Genomic DNA, 21,560 nt, shown 5'->3' with positions numbered 1-21,560 from the left:
AACAACATCTCGTAGTCCTCCATAAATCGGAACCCATATACGTCCGTTCAGCCTAAGAATTCCATCCTTGCTAAGAGTCAACTGCTCCTCAGTTACTCCCAGCTTTTCATTAGGATAATTAGCTTCCAACACAGCCTCACGTTGCGCAGCTAATATCCTTTCCATTAAATTATTCTTAACCTCAATGCTCTTGGCATTGATTCGAATGGGTTTTACCCTTTCTTTCCTGCTCAAGGCATCGGCGACTACATTCGCCTTGCCGGGATGGTACCTGATTTCGCAGTCATAATCATTCAGGGTTTCCATCCAACGGCGTTGCCTCATGTTTAACTCTTTCTGGTTGAACAGGTGCTGGAGGCTTTTGTGATCAGAATAAATCACAAATTTAATGCCATAAAGGTAGTGCCTCCACAACTTAAGTGCAAATACAACGGCACCCAACTCCAAGTCGTGGGTGGTGTAATTCTTTTCATGCACCTTTAATTGCCTTGAAGCATAGGCAATCACATTGCCCTTCTGCATAAGCACACACCCCATGCCCGTGTGTGATGCATCGCAGTAAACTACGAATTCATCTGTACCCTCAGGTAAGGTCAACACAGGTGCGTTGCTTAGCTTCTGCTTCAGTATTTCAAAGGACTCTTGCTGCTTTGGGCCCCAGATGTACTTTTCTTTCTTCTTGGTCAAGGAAGTCAAGGGCGCAGCAATCCTCGAAAAATTTTCAATAAACCTCCGGTATTATCCTGCTAACCCCAGGAAACTACGAATTTCGGTAGGCGTCTTTGGCTCTTGCCAGTTCATGACCGCCTCTACCTTAGCGGGATCCACTTGGATACCACGCTCGCTCACAACGTGCCCTAAAAACTGAACCTCTCGTAGCCAGAATTCACATTTCGAGAATTTGGCGTAGAGTTTCTCACGCTGTAGTAATTCGAGAATGCAACAGAGATGCTTCTCGTGGTCATCTTGGCTTTTAGAATAGATCAGGATATCGTCTATGAAGACTATGACGAATTTATCTAAATACGGCTTGCACACGCGATTCATGAGATCCATGAACGCAGCCGGTGCATTTGTGAGCCCAAAAGGCATCACTAGGAACTCGTAATGACCATAGCGAGTCCTAAATGCAGTCTTGTGTATATCTTCATCTCTGACCCTTAGTTGATGATAACCCGACCTTAAGTCGATCTTGGAGAAGTAGCTTGCTCCTTGCAGCTGGTCGAACAGATCATCGATCCTTGGTAAAGGATATCTATTCTTTATGGTAACTTTATTCAGTTCTCTATAGTCGATGCACAACCGCATCGATCCGTCCTTCTTTTTTACAAATAGGACAGGAGCTCCCCAGGGAGATGAACTAGGTCTGATAAAACCTTTCGCCAGCAGTTCATCCAACTGGGTCCTCAGTTCTTTCATTTCCGTCGGAGCTAATCTGTAAGGTGCTCTGGCTATCGGAGCAGCTCCAGGAATGATGTCTATTCTGAACTCCACTTGTCTATCTGGTGGAAACCCAGGTAGTTCTTCAGGAAAAACCTCGGGGTATTCAGAAATGACAGGAAGATCCTCGATCTTCGGCTTTGGTTCTTCAATTATCACCTGAGCCATGTAAATTACACAGCCTCTGTTCAAACACCTTGAAGCTTTCAGCATAGATACGTCTTCGGGCAATCCGTAGTGCGTATCCCCTCGAATGGTAAGAGGTTCACCACTCGGAGTCTTTAAGACTATTTGCCTCTTGCCGCAAATGATTTGGGCCTGGTTATGGGATAACCAGTCCATGCCTAGCACGATGTCAAAATCCGCAAGTTTGAAAGGAAGTAGAGATAAAGGAAAAGAATGGTTCCTAATGGATATTTCACATCCTTCTAGAACAGTAGAGACGGTTTCTATCCTGCCGTCTGCTAACTCTACTTCGTATTTCACGTCAAGGGTTTTGATTGGCATATTTAGTAGTTGGCAAAATTTCTGGTCTACAAAGGATTTATCAGCGCCAGAATCGAATAGTACTCTTGCAAATATATTATTTATGAGAAAAGTACCTGTAAGCACATTGTCGTCCTTAACCGCTTCCTTTGCATCCAAGAGAAAAATTCTCGCATTTGATTTCTTCGTCTCTTCTGCCTTTTTGGCATACTTCGGGCAATTACTCTTTATATGCCCCTTCTCATTACAATTATAGCAGGTTGCATCCTTTATCTTTTTGCACTCCATGGTCTTATGATCCTTGGACTTGCATAGCCCACAGGATGGAGTCTTTTGTTGCGACTGTGAACCAGACGCAAACCTACACTTCCCGGAGTGAGGTTTCTTGCAGACCTTGCAGTGAGGTCTTCCATCAGCTTGCCCCTCCTTCTTTGCCTCCGACCCTTTCTTGCCCTCACCGTTTCCACGGTGCTTTTTCCCAGACTTTCGTGAGGTATCATCCTCACGTTTTCGCTTTTCAGTCTCCTTGCTCCTTTGTGCCCTCAGACGGACAGCATCAAGTGTAAGAGACAAGGAGAGGTCAGTAACTGACCTGAAGGTCGTTGGCCTAGAGGCCTTTACGCTAGCCTTAATCGCCGGCTCTAAGCCCCCAATGAAACGGGCAATCCTTCGAGGTTCTGGTGTCACCAGATATGGCACTAGTCGTGACATAGTGTTAAAGCTGGTCAGATATGCTTGACAATCCAAGTTTGTCATCACTAGTGAGACAAAATCTGCCTCAATCTTCTCAACCTCGTGCTGAGGGCAGTAGTTTTCTTTTATGAGGGTAATAAACTCCCCCCATGACATCTTGTATAAGGCAGACTTACCTGAAGCCTGCACCAGAGCTCTCCACCATGCCAGGGCCTCGCCCTTGAATGACTGGGACACAAACTTAACCACGTCCCTCTCAGCGCACCCGCTGATGTCCACTATCGTGTCCATCTCGTCTAGCCAGGTGATACAGTCAACCGCACCTTTCTCCCCTGTAAATTCACGGGGCTTACATGATACAAAGTATTTGTAGGTGCAACCCTTAGCACTTGACGCATCAGTATATTCTCTATCGCGATGAACGCTGTGCTCAGTAGACGAATGTTTGTCGTCATCTTTCTTGGGTTCAGAGGGTGGTTTGGAGTGTGTCTTTGGTTTAGAGGGTGGTTTTGACACAGTTCTGCCTTGAGACTCAGTATTTTGACGATCAATAGCTGCCTGGACAGCATTGTCAATCAGAGCCTTCAGTTGTGCGCCTGTCAAATGCACTGACGCATTGTCATAGTCATCTTCGTTTGTGTGGCTGTTCTCTCCATTGGGATCCGCCTTTGTAACTTGAATCTGTTACAGAAGATAACAAAATTTTAATTTAGGAGATTATTATATGATTGCCTTTTATGACAATTTGTCAACCATGGTACAGAGACCATATTTGGTTAACTTTTTATTTCATTAAATATTAGGATTTGAATATATCCTATTTTAACTATATAAATAGTATTGGCGGCAAAAAGCCTAATCATGATGATGTTTTATAATGTTAGCCGAGATTTCAGAGAATCAAAGGCATAGAGAGTTGAACCGTAGTTCTTTTATCTCTTTCTGACAGAGAGTCATAGACTACCACTGCCTTTTGTCTTTATAAGACAATTATTATGGCCCATAGGCACTACACCTCTAATGGATGTCTTAATATGGTTGGCCCGTAGGCACTACATCACTAATGGATGTTTTAATAATATTGGCCCGTAGGCACTACATCACTAATGGATGTTTTAATAATACTGGCCCGTAGGCACTGCATCACTAATGGATGTTTTAATAATACTGGCCCATAGGCACTGCATCACTAATGGATGTTTTAATAATACTGGCCCGTAGGCATTGCATCACTAATGGATGTCTTTATAATACTGGCCCGTAGGCATTGCATCACTAATGGATGTCTTTATAATATTGATCACCTTCATTGGTGATTTAACCCACGATTTATATATCATTTAGTTGGGTTTTGAAATCCTTAAAGGATTATCGTATAAGAATGACGTGCGTGATTTTAACGAATCACATCTGCCATGAATGTTAACATGCGTACAGAGGTTAACAGGGAATCAGAATCTTTTCAGTTAGGTCGTACCATCTTGACTAGATCTTAACAGACCCCAAGCTAGGTTTCACCTTTTAAGATTCTTTATTTAGGCAGATCAATGTAAAAGGAATGGTTTTGATTTATCTTTATACATATTAAAACAAAACTCACAACATACATTCCAAAAATCACAAATACAGTTACATATTGCCCTAAACGGGTCTTTCAAATAGTACATACCTCCATAGAGGTTTTAAAAATAAGTGACAAGTCCACGCAGGGACTAATACAAGATAGGTGTCCATGCAGGGACTAAAGGTAAGTCCACGTAAGGACTGAAATATGATAAGTTGTCCACGCAGGGACTTATTTCAAAATAGAAATTACATTAGTACAACTATTAAGGGCTAGTGGTCACGTTTCTTCTTTTTGCCCTTTAGTAGGTTCGCCAAGCCCTTGAGAAATCCTCGGTGGCTTTTCTTTTCTTCCTCGAACTCTCTCTCCACACGATCTAGTCGATGGAGTATTTCTTCCTGTTCAGGAGGAGAGAATCGTGGTTGTGGCGCTTGATGCGGAACTGGAGGTCTGGGAGGTATTGGATACCCATGAGCTGAGTAGTCCGGTGGTCCCATGTTTCCATGTGCTCCGTCAGGGTAGCGCGCACTATATCTAGCCGACACCACATATGGGTCGCGCTCATAGCTGTAGTTGTATTGTGCTTGTGACGGTTCGAACGGGTTGTAAGCCGTTGGACCCGTGTAAGCAGGTATGGGTTGGTCATACCCAAATGGTGGCGAATTTCGTGCAGTTGGTGCGGAGTTCGCCTCCTGTATAGGACTTGAAGGTCCTTCTTCTTGTAGTGGCGGATAGTGGCTACTACTAGAATGTCGAGGAGTGCTGAAGTGGATACCCCCTCCTCCTCGTGTAGACATACGAGCATTTGTCCTCCTACGCCTCGGCGGATCAGGTATTACTGGTTGTGCCGGTGGCGGAGGTGGTGGCGTAACTGCCTCAAAGCGTGAATCCTCAGAGGGATCCTGTGGATGTCTCGGTTGTTGAGATGTCTGTCGAGATGGCGTGTAGTACCATTCATGTCGGTCAAACATCGCTTGGAAACTGTCAGGTCCTTGATAGGGCGTTCCATGGAAGGATGACCCATCAGACACTTCTATCGGATGCGTGGGCGTACCACGCGCAGGTTCAGTTGGATCCTCATCTTCCTCCATGGGATCTTCAGAAAAGTGGTCTTGTGGACCAAGCGGAACAAATCCTGAAGGTTCCTGTATGTAGTCACCCGGATTAAACTGACTTATGTAGTATGGAGTAGGGTCGTCATAATTCCGGTGCGAAACCGAACGTTGTAGAGGTATGAAGGAAGGTTGTGGGTTGTTGGGATCATTTTCTGAATCTGGCCCAAAGGAGTGCCGGTAGGATGGCGTCGAGCTGTGCGAAGTGGAATGCCTCGCGGGTTCGTAAAGATCTCTTCGTCGTTGTGGCTCTTCGCTCCGTGTCATCGAAGGATGTCTTGTACCAGATGGTCCAGCTTCGCTATCGTGATGTGTCACGATTTCTCCTCGGCCTCTTCTTCCCTTCCTCTTCCTCGGAATATAACAGGTGGCATTTTCCTGCTCCAAAACTTATTAAAAATCAAATCGAAAATAAAGACAAAAAGGAGTAATAATCCGAATTTGTCCTAAGTTATTGTCTAGACTCAAGTATGTGCAATTGTGTCATTGAGATTAAACACAATAGGATAGTGTTTAATTCACTCAATGTTGGCTCTGATACCAACCTGTCACACCCCGATTTCCACGTGTCTCACCGGTGGGCCCGGTGGGGGATTACCGTGACGATGTTGGCAACAATATAGTCAAACCACACAATTATATAATGCACAGCGGAAGCATAAGATAAATATATAAATTTCAACCTCTGGTCGTAATATCAAAATGTATTATAGGGGTTGAATATATCCACAGTGGATCGTAAGTAAACATAAAGTATTGTTCCATCAGATACTGCAATCAAGCTTGCGAGGCTTATCCCGACGCTAGGGAGCTAATACCAGCCAATTTACGTTTAGGTACCTGCACTTAATCTTTTTGGGGAAAATACGTCAGTTTACACTGGTAAATACATTCAACTGACACATTTGAAAATGTTTATTAAAATTGATTTGAATGCACAAGGCACAAACTCTTTTATAACTTGGGAAAATTCATAATGATCTTGTGAACGTTTTACATGTTCTTTTATGCGTTCAGTAGCCCGGGTCGTGCCGGGTTAAAGATTTATAGACACACCACGTTTGCGTAAAACCGTAGTACAAAAACCAACGGCTACGTCTTTTAATTTTAATGTCGACACTTTATACCGGGTGTACGCCTACACCGGGATGTCGATGGTCGTGGCCATTTCGTAAAATGATGCCAAGGATATCCGGGACAACGGTCATTAAACCCCCCCAAAGGCTTATAAGCAACAAAACTGTTTAAATGAGCCGATCATATTTAAATCAATTAACCACCTAAGCGATGGAATTATATAATGCTCAATCAAGCGGTATTAATATACCGTAACCCAAGCCCATATAGGGGAAATAAGTTAAAGTATTTACCTTTGCAAGTATAAATCCTTAATTTAGATCAAGTCACCGATAGCTTTTACTGAGGCTCCTAATCTGGAACGAAGGTTTTAATTAACCTCTTAGAATCCTAACGGTCCTTATATTAGCCGTAGCTTAAACCGGTTGATTCCGATACATAGATATGGTTAATTCGCACGAAAAGGCGAAAACCGAGAATGGAGTATGATTTGGACCCAACAAGTTCAGTGACTTGTTTTATATGGGTTTATAGTTCATACTCCGGATTTTGGGGTTCAAATAATATAATTTGACCCGTATCGGCTAATGTATGAAAACTAGTTTCATAGGCCGAACCGTGCGCGCAATAGGCGAAACGGTTAACCATGAGAGTCGTACGCTTATTTCCTAAGTCAATATGCCTTAAAAGTATTTTGGTATCAGTAGGATACCTTCCGTAATGCCCGTAACGAGTTTAAGTTAATATTATGCCCCGTAGGGGCTTTTCGGTCATTTTAAAGACTTTAAAAGGGCTTTTCGAGTTCTACAGGAAATCTGAGTTTCCCGAACAGCTTATAAAGCTTAAAATACTTTATTTATTATTTAAAACCAGTAGCAACTGGAATCGGGTCAAAAGACCTTGTAGAACTCCCGTTTTGGCCAAAAAAAGGGCATATTCGGTATTTACCGAACCGTAGCCATAACCGCAGGTTATGAGCAAGGTAAAAATTATTAAAAATCTTTAAAATTCCCAAAATATTATTTTACCACAGTGGGTAAAAGTTTTGGTGACGAAAACTTGGGTTAGATGGGCGTTATGCTAATTGCGCCGTTAATTACAAAACGTTCTTAAAAGTGCGCCTTTTAGCATAACTCTCATTCTAGACCTCGGATTGACGTGAAACTTTAGGGACATGCTTATAATTTAATAAGCAAGGTTTTGGTCCGTTCACGTGTCCGAAATACTCGTTTTAATTTTAAAAGGCCATTACGGTCAACTTTTAGGCGAATGACGGAATTGCGCAAAAGACTCGGATAACTTATGAACCGACCACAGAGGTTTATACCAACATGTGACCTGGTCCTAAGAGAGTCCTAAGGTATATTTATACCTCACTAAAACGGGTCAGAACTGAAGTCAAAGCAAAAGTCAAACTTTTGCGACTTTCGGCTCCGAACCGGTTCTATATAGTAAATGATCGATTCAAACGAGCGCAAACATGTTTATATACTTATTATCATGTTTTATGATTGTCAAAACAGGTTCCATAACATATACATTACAGATTATGCATAAATCGCTAAAATAGCTTTCTGTTGACTTTTTAACCGCACGTTTGACTCGACATTTGACATAGTTAGAGTGGTGATCAGGGGGAACCATTTTAGAGGTTTATTACCCACATAAATACCAACTCATAACCACTTTTGATTCGTCATAAGACTGAACCATCACTGAGTTATTTTAAAGTCAAACCGTATTTACGATGGTTCGGTTTTTAACTAAATACTAAGCAAATGTGGAACCACAAAGGTTGAATTACTTACAGAAGCTTAAGAGAAGACTTAAGAACACAGAGGAATGCTTTAGAGCTCTTGGAATGATCAGATGAGTGAGTTTTGAGTGAGGTGAACTTATGTTTACAACCTTGCTATTTATAGCCAATGTTAAGGTCCAAGATCATCACAACTCAGCCTATACTGATCATGGATGATGGGCATATGTCCCCTAAGGTGTATGGGTCAAATGTAGGGTGCCCATGCCTCATTTATTGGCTCATGATCGTTCAAATGCTTCAAAAGGCAAGTAACTACAATAATTCTGCATCTGGGCGTCTAATGCGGCCCGCATGGAGGTTCCATGCGTTTACAATGCGGGCCGCCTGGGATTTAAAGATCAGACGTATAGTTGAGGAGGCTCGCGGCCCGCCTCAACTTAACCCAATATGCAACGCGGGCCGCGTGGGGTTAAGATTTCAGAAATTTTAAATTTTTTGTCATGATTACAGAATCTGGTAATTAATAACGAAATCTTTCGTAATGATTTACCTGACCTTTCGGTTTTGAAGGGGTAACTTTGCGGTTTGGCCCTCGGTTATTTACCGATAGGGGCCTCGTGTTATTTTCCCGCGTTATAAAGTCCCCGGTTTATTTATAAATTATTCAGAAAGCCTTAGCTTTCATTATTGACGCTTTTAACCCTTCACATACGAATTTGAGTATAACTCTTTCGTTTTAAGACGGAACTTCGCGGAGTTTATACAGTATATTCTAGTGAGCGTGTAATACTGTTACGAAGCCTTGGGAGCGTTAAAGGGTCACTCAGAGGTAAGTTTAAACATGTTGACACAGTTAACCCCTGTAGTTCGTAATCTCTCACTTTCTTCCGCGTTTCGCTTCCGTATGTTTTATGATTTATTCGTTTGAAGGTACAAGCGTTTATTTAGGGTTACTTATACAGTATATTTACCCTTGTTGACATTTATAACCCTCGAATTTACATATACTTTCAAGGTTTGTCAAAATTAGTCCTTTATTTATTATGGATGCCACGTGTAATCAAATGACACGTGTTAACACATCATTGGACGCAAAATTTCGAGGTGTTACAGTCTTTGGTTCCTCAAGGCGAAGAAGCTGCTGATGAAGGTGTTAAGGTTCGAACCCTGTTTATGTGTTTTTATTTTGTGTTTCCAGGACTTTTGTGGTTGTCATGTTTGTAAGCCTTTTGTAAAGGCATTGTGGTTGTTGTGCCCTTTAAGGGCTTTTAGTTGTATGACCTTGGTTAACCTTCTAATGAAATGGGAGCAGCCCTTTGGGGTGTTAGGCTTCCCTTATGTTTACATTTGTGTGCTTTTCTATTCTTTTTGTGCTCGTCAAGTAGTTTGTTATTTTGACAATTTGGAATTGGACTTAACTTCTCAATTTGTATTTTTCTCATACATGTGTATCATGAGACTTGTTTGGCTTTTGTTAAGGGAAGCTATGCTTGTGTCACGACCCCCGACCCACCCTGGACGGAATCGGGTGCCGTGAGCAGTCCAGTGGTACCGGTGATTATTTTTATTTTGCAGCGGAAATTTCATCAGGACCGTGAGTTAGGAAAATATCAGAGTTTAGAAAACACCGGATTTTATTTATTAAATGGATGGGATAAACCCATGTTTTACAAAGGTAGCTTTTAATATAAAAACGATATTTCTTAATTTGATTTAATTAATGAAATAAGCCACTTCTTGAAGTCCTTCAGTGCTGGATCTAATCCTTACTCCAATCTACTGTAATTACCTGAAACGCGTTTTAAAAAGGTTTTGTCAGCGGGAAATACTGAGTGAGTTCATTCAGTTTGCACAAAAACATATTTGTTATAATTTACAGTATTAAGAGCGATTACAATGTTTCTATCAACCAATTATCAAGAATGGGTATTTGTCACTCGACCGGATCTGTGACTGTGGTCATACCACTATTGGGTCCCGTCGCCCCAACAGTGACGATTTACTCACACAGAGTAATAATCACTCACATAGAGTAATACTCACTCACATAGAGTGATAAAAATAGTAATGTGCACAATACCCCACATACCAGCTGTAATTTGGTGATTACAAAGACTTAATCCCTGTAATTATAACCTTGAAAATAATTTGGAGTATTGTAAAACTTACTCACAAACTGTGAGAAAACAGTTAAAAAGAAGAATGACTCACATTATAAACATGCAGATTCATACGGCCAAAGTTTAGTCTACAGATAAGCCTTGATATATTGCAGATTTATACAAGCAAAGCTTTAGCCTATTGATTTAGCCTTGTAACCGAGTGCACACGAACTAGGTAGGTAACTTAATACAACAATTACGATAACTCACGAGATCAAATTCTCACAACGAACGACAAAGTGTGATACTTAAACATCCATCGATTTAACGACGAACGACAAAGTATAACCCTAATGTGGGTGGCACTTAAACATCCATTGGATATATTGATCGGTCGGAAAATGAATCGTAATAGCGATCGAGTTAATACCCTGTATCGTAGCAGCACCCTGCTATACTAATTAGTGATCCGCGTGTGTGTGTGGTGGGGAGTATTTTCGGTAGTTAAACATATAGTTTAACAGAATGGAATACGTATTTGTGTAAAACCCAAATCAAACCTCAACGATAGTTACGAGATTCGAACCTTAACGAACTTCACAAAGTGTAGTCTTATTCAGACAGTACTTTGGCATCCGTTTAACGAACTCACAAAGTATAGTACTTTGGATTCCGTTTAACGAACTCACAAAGTATAATACTTTGGATTCCGTTAGTTGGTTCCTGAATCGACCGAACAGAATATCGTATCGGTGATTATTGGTTAGAACACCAACGTATAGAGAGAAGAAGAAAAGAAATGAGCAAAGAAAAATGAATCCTAAGCTTCTTATTTATAGCAAGCAAGCAAGCAAGCACCTCAACCTAATTATGTCGATGTGGGATAGTGACGTGCCTACCTACCTGCTTGACATGCTAGCTAGCTTGCTTATATATATTAATTCAGCTGCTTCACTCGTTTTTCTCGTATAACTTTTAAAATATAACGTTTTATAAAACGACGAATATGTTTTTAGAACGAGCATATTTTTATCTACGTTTTAACCTAAGTTTCATTAAAAACGGAGTAAGGGAAATAAAATAATATATTTAATTATTAATATTAAACGTTCTTATACGACCCCATATATATCTATTTTTAATAAACCTTACTTAGCTTAATTAATCTTGTTAGCTTAATTAATATTGATTAACTGATTAATTAATCATACTAAACTTAATTAGGGTTTCCTTATTGCATAATTATCATACTAAATATTAATTTTAGTGAGGGTTGTTACAGCTTGACCTCTTTAATGCATTTGTGTTTGCAATGTCCTTTTTATTAAACTAAGGCTAGATGCTGTAGACATCTTGGGTTAATGGTGTTAAAAAAGAATCGATGTAATTACTTTATTCTATCACTTTTCTAGTCCATAACTTATATTTTTGTATGGTATATTGTACTCAAGCTTCTAGCTTCTTGCTTTGTGCTTGTGGAGCAGGTTTGATGTGAGGTGCTCACCCTCTTTCATGGAGTTATGTTTTTGTTTATTCGATCCATGGAGTACTATTGGTTTAGGCACTCAATCTTTATACATAAAGGTATAGCACCTTGTTTTATAGCTAAGCGATATGGCCTAGGAGCTCATCCCTTTTCATGGATAGATATAACTCGAATCCAATGGAGCTTGGTTAGGAGTAGCTCACCCTTAGGATAGGATAACAAAATGTGTTTAACAAAAGTGCTACTATTGTTTCATTAAACTTTTGTAGGCAAGTACAACCTCATTCATATTACATTGTTAATCTCCTAAACTATGAACTTCTTTAGGTGCTTCCCGTTCCAATGTCTTAAGAGCTTCTGACCATCTAGGGTCTCGAGCTTGTAGGACCCTCCTTGATTTTCTTGCTTGCTAGCTTCATTGTTTCTGAGTACCAGATAACTCGGTCTGAAGGTTTCTTTACGAACTCTTGCATTATAGTATCCTTTGAGCTTTTGTTTGTATCGGGCTTCCCTGATTAGCGCAGCTTCTCGAGCTTCTTCCAACAAGTCTAAGTTGAGAAGGATCTCAGAATCGTTCGTTGCCTTGTTTCATCTTGCACTTCTTAGCTATTGAACTCCTGTCTCAGCTTGGATGACAGCTTCCGAACCGTAGACGAGGGTATATGGGGTTCTTTGATGGCTTGTTTTTTCTAAGGTTCATATGGCCCCACTACGTCAAAACTGGGCTTTAGCCACATTTTTCCCAAAACCGCCATGCCACACATTTGAAAAAATGTGTGGCTAAAGGTCATTCATAACATTTTAAAACACCTTTAGCCACACATTTTTATTATTAATGTGACCATTGTATACCAATTCAAAACCTTAGCCACACTTTTAGAAAAATAATGTGACATTTATTTGCCACAACTCGAAATGTGTGGCCAAATGTGATCTATGGCCACATATTTTTGTTTCAAGTGACTAAAAACACATATATTTGACACCTTTAGCCACACTTTAAGAAAAATTGTGACATTTATTAGCCACACGAACAAAGTGTGGCTAAATGTGATCTACGATCACAGTATTTGTTTTCATGTGACCAATAGCATATGTATTCAAAATGTTTAGCCACACTTTTAAACAAAATTGTGACACTTATTAGCCACACTAGAAAAGTGTGACCAAATTTGATTTACGGCCACATTATTTATTTCATTTGACTAAAAACATATGTATTCGAAACCTATAGCAAAATTTTTTTTTAAAAAAAACTACCACACCATAAAAGAGTGGCCAAATGTAATCTATGACCATAGTATAAGTTAAATAATGTGGCTAAAATTTAATACATACGGCCACATATACTATTTTGTGTGACCAAAGGTTACACAATAATTACAATTAAAATTACAAAATTTCATGTGGTTTTACACAAACATACGTCACATCATCGTCACTTTGCTTATTTTGTGTGCCAAAATGATACCAAATGTAATGGAAAAATGTGTAATGGAATGTTAAAATTTACATCTTTAAAAATTCCCTCCAAAATATTTTATCCAAAATTTAAACTTCCCGCAAAATATTCCATCCTAAAAATTTTCCCCAAAATATTTCATCATAAAACTTAAACTTTCTTGAAAATATTTCATCCTAAACTTCCCTCTCAAATAATATTATCATTTAAAAATTACATTATTTAATATTAAACAAGAAGAAAATGTTACACTTATTTAAACATCGAACTACATCGAACTATTATTAACTACTATATATTTTAAACCACATTTGTTATTACCCATTTTCACTTACATTAGATGTTAATGTATGTATATTAGTTAAGTTTATATACATTTTTAATGTATGCATATTAGTATCGGTATGGAATTTCCAGTACCAAATTGTTTTGGGTACCAATTCGATACCTACTTTTTTGGCGTTTTTGGTATTAGTACTTTTGGTTCGGTAGGGTACCGAAATTTAACCAGTTTTAACTTCAGATACCGGTACTGCACAGTACTGTACCGAACATTTTTGGGTACCGGTACGTTCGGTGCGGTACTAGGACTGTTACGTTCGATACCGGTATTGAGCTCAGGGGCGGATCTACGTTGACGCCTACGGGTTCACATGAACCCACTCGGTTTCAATTTTTTTAGTAGAAATGCTATTAAAAGTTGTGGCATGAACCCATAAATAACATTTTAAATGAACCCAGTAACAAGACTCGGGAATATGGTTTAGGGTTCCGCTACTTAATATTAAATGCCGGGTTCGAATCCTTTAGAGGTTATTTTCTAAAGTTTTTTCTTTTTTTCCTTTAACTCTGAAACACAAATTAGGTGGATAATTTTTAAAAACAGTCACATCTAAATGTCTTGTTTCATACATGTCAATTCATTCATGTGTTTAGAACTCTTACCATATATGCAAAATTAATAGCTTAGATGATATGTGAGTGGCTAATTCCCAACAAAAATTCAAGATCATGTAAGGCAAATTTCCAATTTCTTCCGGTGTGATTTGTTCCACTAAATTTTCTTAAAATTTTGTTTGTGTAACGTAAGGTTAAGAACAGTAGGAGAAAATAGAATATGATATAGAAGTGAGAAATAGATCTTCCGGTGTGATATGTTCCACTAAATTTTCTTAAAATTTTGTTTGTGTAATGTAAGGTAAAGAATAGTAGGAGAAAATAGAATATGATATAGAAGTGAGAAATAGATAAGTAAACAATGCTTATTAAGAATCATCATATTATGTGTGATGAACCTTAATTTCCCAACCCGACCCGTTGAACCGACTCGAATTTTTTTTTTGGTCGGCCCTATGAAATTGGAGCACCGTAAACTACTAAACCTATCGGAAAAAATCTTAGATCCGCCACTGACTGAGCTCACCCCTTATCATATGTGTGTTAATAAACCATATTGGTCGAATGGATCATAATGACCAATAGTGAATCATATGTGTGTTAATGAACCATATTGGGCCTTAATAAATGACAATGGACAATAGTAGAACATAGATTTATTAATTGGTCATATTGGGCCTTAATGGATCCCGGTGGGCACTAGTAGATGATACATGTCTTAGTGGACCATATTTGGCCTAAATGGATCACAATGGCCAGTGGATCATACATGTCATAATGGACCATATTGGGTCTCAATTGATCACAAAGGCTAATAGTAGATCATATATTTTATTTCTTAATCAACCATATTAGGGCTAAATGGATCACATTAGACAATAGTAGATCATACATTTCATAATGGACCATATTGGGCCTTAATGGGCCACGCTGGATGATATTGAATTATATATGTCTTAATGGACCATATTAGACCTTAGTGGATTACAATGGCTAATAGTGGATCATATATGTGTTAGTGAACCATATTGGGCCTTAGTGGATCACAATGGACCATATTAGACCTTAGTGGATTACAATGGCTAATAGTGGGTCACAATGGACAATAGTAGACCATACATGTCTTAATTGAACATATTGGGCCGTATTGGATCACAATGGACAATAGTAGGTGATACATATTTTAATGGACCATATTGGGCCTTAATGGATCACAATAGATAATAGTAGATGATGCATGCCTTAAAGGACCATATTGGGCCTTAATGGATCAGAGTGGACAATAGTACATGATAAAAGTCTTAATGGACCATATTGGGGCTTAATAGATCACAATAGATAATAGTATATCATACATGTCTTCATGGACTATGTTGGGCCTTAATGGATCACAATGGCCAATAGTAGATCATACATGTCTTAATCAACCATATTAGGCCTTATTGGATCACGACAAACAATAGTAGATCATACATATCTTAATGGACAATATTTGGCCTTAATGGATCACAAATAACTACAATGTATATAAAATAGTATACGTAAATGTATATAAAATATACTTAAATGTATAGATGACAAAAATAGTATATGCCAATTTTGACGATTACAATATAACAAATTGATAATCTAGATGTTTCATAATAGTTAAACCAAAATATTACAAAAAGAAAAGGTATGCCATTCGGTGACGATTCAGTTACCTTAATAAAAGAAAAAGAAAAAAAATGGATATATCATACACGTATAGTGTGTTATATCATGTATGGTTTAGTTAGAGCAGGTAATTACAACCCGTTCAAGCACTTACGGGTCAATCTGGGTAAAAATTTATCACTTTTGGGTTCATCTGGTCATGGATAAAATAAAGAACGGGTCATTTCGGGCATCAAATAAAGTCTTCATAAGAAAGAGGGGGTCAAAATGGGTCAAGGCAATGTGACCAACGGGTCAGAACGGGTCAAGGCCGGTGACCAACGGGTTGTTCAACACCTCCGTCCTCCATGTCTCCGCCGACCACCGTCTTCCATGTCTCCGCCGCCCACCGTCGTCCATGTCTCTGCCGTCCACCGTCGTCCATGTCTCCGCCGTCCACCGTCGTCCATGTCTCCGCCGTCCACCGTCTTCCATGTCTCCGCCGCCCACCGTCGTCCATGTCTCTGTCGTCCACCGTCGTTCCCATCTCTGTCTAACACCGTCGTCCACTGTAGTTCACACGTCCGTCAAACACCGTTGTCTACACCTTTGATTTTGTTGGTTCTTCACCATCTTTGTGTGTGCGATAGAGATGAACAATTTGTAGAGTTTTAGTAGAGATAAACGAATGGAGTAGAGTGTAGAGAGAGAAATAGACAATTCAAGAGTTGCTTTTTCTTGTGAGTAACCTCTTTATCAATTTTCAAGTATTTTATTTATAAAAAATTAAATATGCTTTTCAGCTTTTATGCTGTATCACTGCACATAACCTTTTTAAGTTATTTATATTTATTTTTAGTTTTTTCTTGCTATAAATCAACCAAATATATATTAGATATGTTTATAGATATACGTATGTATATGATTCTTTGTCTATATATGTATTTGAATATGAAGAAGTGAAGATGGTTCAACTATTGTTACAAGCTTTCTTCTAAAAAAAAGTCGTTTTAACCAACCCGGACCCGTTTAACCCGACAAAATTGCCCCTTGATGTACAATCTCTTTAAAAAAGAACATTTTTTTAACTAACCCGACCCGACCCGACCCGAAACCCGTTCTAACCCGAAACCCGTTCCGACCCGAACCCGTTCCGACCCGAGCTCATTTCAACCCGAACCCGTTTTGACCCGAACCAAAACAACCCTTTTTTTAGTTGACCCGTTTTGACCCGAACCCATTTTGACCCGAACCCGTTTTGACCCATGACCCAACCCGACCCAACCCGACCCGTTTGCCAGGTCTAGGTTTAGTAAATTAGACTTTTCGAATGTGTTTAAATATCATTTTGCCAAATATTTCAAAAATTCCCTCTACTCCAAAATTTTGCCTCTTCAAACTCCATCTATCTCTTTTCCCCAATCCAAAACCCTAAATTCACCCTCAGGCAACCTCACATATGCACGCCACATTCTCAACTCACTCAAAACCCCAATGAACTCCTATTTCCACAACACCATGATCCGTGCTTAGGGCATGTTTGGGTAAGCTTTTTGAAACAACTTATTGACTTATTGGCTTTTTGAAAAGTAATAAGCTCTAAAATGATGTTTGGTAAAGAGGGTGTATGTGAGGGGGGAAAAGCCAATAAGTCAATAAGTCACAAAATCCTGACTTTTCCAAGAAGCCAATAAGTCAATAAGTTGTTTCAATAAGCTTACCCAAACATGCCCTTACTTCGACTCACCCGACCCATTTCACTCCATCTCCGTCTTCCTCCATTGGCATAACTCTCAAGACCCGTTTTCCCCTTCACGCGACCAGTTCACTTATCCATTTGTTCTCAAAGCATTCTCCAAATTGAAACAGAAAAGTTTTGGTAAACATCTCAACGAGATGGTTTACAAGTCCAGGTTTGAGTTCGACGAACCAGATCCAGAGAGTTTCATCCAGGCGACGAACCAGATCTGGAGAAGAAACAACAGAGTTTCATCGAGATCCGACGAAGCTGGTTCGACGAACAAGATCTGGAGAAGTTGAAGCTGGTTCCGGTGATTTTGACGAGCCGGAGAAGTTGAAGGATCGAGTTTGAAGAGGTTAAAAGGAAAATGGTGAGTTACTGAGTTCCATTTTCATAATTTGTGTTTTTAGTCGATTTGTTTTGATTTTAAGGAGTTTAATGTTAGTTTTGTCCATGCGGTTTTAGTCCAAGACCAAATTTCAAATTTTTACCATTTCTGTAACATTCTTGAAACATGCCAATTCCGTCCAAAAAAACTAAGGTTGAACCGAATAATTGGACAAACCACATATACGAAAATGGCAGCTAACTTATGTGTTTTTTGACGAAACTGGCATGTTTCAAGAATGCCGGTGACGAAAATGGTACAAATTTGTAATATGACCCGAACTGGCATAATTGGACAAACACAGGGATGAAAATGGCAGATAACTCGATTTTAAGTTTTGGAACATGCTAATATGGTAATTTTAGTTTAAGGATGTTTTGGTTGTAAGTTTTGGAACAGGCTAACAATAACAGATGGGGTAAAATATTTTAATTAATGAATGGGGTTGTTCCAGAACTTATAGTTATGAATTCAGATAAAAAAGTATATTTTTTCTAGCGACCAAAGGCAAAATTATATTGCTATTAGACTATGGGGTATGGGGCGGGGGTTGGGGCGTGGGTTGGAGAGAAACACCCAAGTCACCACCCCGGGTGGGTTTGGGTTTGGGCGTGGCCCCTTGGGCGTGAGTTTAAGGCCGGGCGTGGCTTGTTAGCTAGGGCATAGCTGGCCATGTTTAATTTTTTTTATTTTAATAAAGCTGGCCAAGCCACGCCGGGCTAGCCACGCCCCGCCATACCCCACGGACACGTCACTCACCAGCGGGGGGGTTTGAACTCCACGTGTCAACTCATGCCCCAAACCCCCGCCCCACCATACCCCATGGTCTTATATGACATTTCTCCTAAAATATAAATGGATGATAAGTGTCGTTCTTGATGCATTAACTGCACAAATAAAAGAAGTTTTTCAGTTTTTTTTTACTAATAGGATACGGACAGTAACTAGTAACTGTAACTTTTTTAACCATTAGTTACTTTAATGGTGTACACATTGTGTCTGTTGAAGGATTATGCGGGCTTTGCTAGTATTATTTTCATTTTGTCTGTTCTTGCCAATGGTAAATAACACTTGTTCATACACATAGTCTTTTTAATGCTTTCTGCTGTATAAAGTTCTGGTGATTATTACGAACTAGATCCGACGAAGCTGGCTTTAAAAGCCGGACGCCTAACATGGTTGAGGGAGTGGGAGCAGAAGAGTTCATCTTCGGCAAACCAGATCTGACGAAGCTGGTTCTAAAAGCCCTATGGGGTAAGACATTTCACAATAGTAATAAATATACGTTATTCTTTATATCTTTTTATTGAAACAAGGTAACTCTCATAATGCACTGAAACATCCTTGATCTCAAAACATTGTGCATGTACCCAAACAGCTGAACTGCATAGCCAATGCTTCGGTCAGGGAGTCAATGAATAAGAATTTGGAGCTATCACTGGTGGGGCACTCTTTAGGGATGCTTTGTTGGTGGAAGAGAAGTCTTCATCAATGGCTATTGCAATAACCAATAGCTGAACTGTAAAAAGTACTTGTGATCTTTTTCAGCTGGACCATGCAGAAGAAAACAATCTAACTGGCCAACTAGGTATGCTAGGTTTTATGATTAATTAGCTTGTAGGATACATTTTTTTTACCATATTATATAAGTTATCTACTGTTCTTCGCTTTTCTCTTTTGGCGGTTTGAAAGTATCTGCTTAAGCTGGGTTAATTGGTCTGTGTGTTCTTCTACCAATCAATTACCTGGGAAGTCAGATGGGCTTTGTTGCTGTTCTTAAGTTAATATATTATTGGTTCAATAACTTTTTTCTTTGTGTGCAGATTGCTAATCAATGTGAGGTTGCTAGCAGCATATTTTCAAGCATCTTCAATCACTTGGTATTGGTGGTTGATGTAGGTTGAGACAAAAGTCTATTGCAGTATTGTTGTTGCTGTTGCAGTTGGTGCATCATTTGTAGATAGCAATTGATTAGAAGTTTATGTATTTAGTATTTAAAGTGAAAAATTATGCTTGGATTTTGGTTTACTATTGTTAATATTATTAATTTGGTTTTTAGGTTTGTTCATGTTTATTATTGTTAAATTATACAAAAAAACTTTAAATAAAATTGCTAATTACACTAAAATGGCCACATAGAACCACAAAAAATATGTGTGACGAAGGTTAGACAATAGTCACACTTATAGTAAGTTTATGTGACGTTTTATACCATTTTGCCACACTTGATAAACCATTTTCTTGATTGCAATAACCTTTTTGCCATAGTTTTTTTCTTCTAAATTGTTGTGACCAAAACAATTTTTTTAGTGACTATATAATAGAAATGGTCACACTTACATAAATTTATGTGACCTTTGATACCATTTAGCCACACATGATAGATCATTTGCTTGATTACAACAAACTTTTTGCCATAGTTTTTTAAATTTATGTGGCTAAAACAAAGTATATAGTGACTATATAATAGAAACGGTCACACTTACAATAAATTCATGTGGCTATATAATAAAAACCATACAACTAATTCATGTGGCCATTAATACCATTTAGCCACACTTAATGGACAACTTGACTAATTACAACAACCTTTTTGCCATAGTTTTTTAAAATTGATGTGACTAAAGCAAACATTTTAGTGACTACATAATAGAAACGACCACACTTACAGTAACTTCATGTGGCTATATAATACAAACACCCACACTTACAATAAATTGATGTGACCATTGATATCATTTAGCCACATTAATTGACCATTTGTTTGATTACAGTAACCTTTTTAGCCACAGTTTTTTTAAAATTGGTGTGGCTAAAACAAACTTATTAGTGACCGTATAATAGAAATGGCCACACTTATTGTAAATTCATGTGGTCGTTGCTACCCTTTTAGCCACACTTATCGACCATTTGTTTGATTACAATAACCTTTTAGCCACAATTTTTTAAAACTGATGTGGCTAAAACAAACTTATTAGTGACTTTATAATAGAAATGGTCACACTCGTAGTAAATTCATGTGGCATGTCTACCCTTTTAGCCACACTTATCGAATAAAATGATGGATTCCAACAAGACCTTTTAGCCACAGTTTAAATTGCTACGGCCACACATAAGTGAATGTGGCTGTATGATACCTACGATGACTGGGCCTTTAGTCACATTTGAGTTGAAAAAATAAAGTGTGGCGAAAGGCGTATGGTCACACTTTTTTTGTGTGGCCGTAAGCCGTTTTTGACGTAGTGCCCAAAGTACACTGGGGAGATCCTCAACCTAGTTCTTGCCATATCTTCCCAACCTCATCTTTAGCCCTTCAACTATGCTTCGTTCATTTTTAAACGGGCATAACTTTATCTTGCGATAATTTATTTTTAAAAAAATTATACCAAATTAAAGATGATTTTATTCTCTTTACTTTGGTGCAGTTTTTTTTAAAAAATATCATCATATGAAAAAATGATGACGGTTTAAAAATTATGATAGAAAAGAAAAAAAAAAAAGGCAAAAGATGAAGTCTCTCTAGAGACGCTACAGCAGGCGGTATAGCTCTCTAGAGACACTTTAGGCGGCTATTTCGTAATTGGTGTAGATCAATGGCTATATCCGTGAATTTCCCAAGTTATGGTGATCCATATAAATTGATGATTGATTTCTCTATCTGTAGACTGTACTTGATATGATATATATTGATATTAAATTGCATTGCATCGTGCTGTAC

At 38.7% G+C, this 21,560-nt stretch overlaps 1 long non-coding RNA gene across 2 annotated transcripts; it reads left to right on the top strand.

Annotated features, from left to right (window-relative positions):
- Positions 1–17,433: 17,433 nt before the first annotated feature.
- On the top strand, positions 17,434–19,904 carry LOC110923583. 2 transcript variants are annotated; one of them, XR_002584167.2, is made up of 4 exons: positions 17,434–17,824; positions 18,981–19,096; positions 19,221–19,430; positions 19,666–19,904. It is a non-coding gene; the product is annotated as an uncharacterized LOC110923583 (long non-coding RNA). The 2 variants fall into 2 exon arrangements; XR_002584168.2 differs by having other exon boundaries at positions 18,958–19,096.
- Positions 19,905–21,560: the final 1,656 nt, after the last annotated feature.

This window comes from Helianthus annuus, chromosome 17, assembly GCF_002127325.2.
Source record: "Helianthus annuus cultivar XRQ/B chromosome 17, HanXRQr2.0-SUNRISE, whole genome shotgun sequence".
NCBI classification, from domain to species: Eukaryota; Viridiplantae; Streptophyta; class Magnoliopsida; order Asterales; family Asteraceae; genus Helianthus; species Helianthus annuus.
Note: the sequence above shows the minus strand (reverse complement) of the source record. Positions and strands in the feature narration are given on the sequence as shown.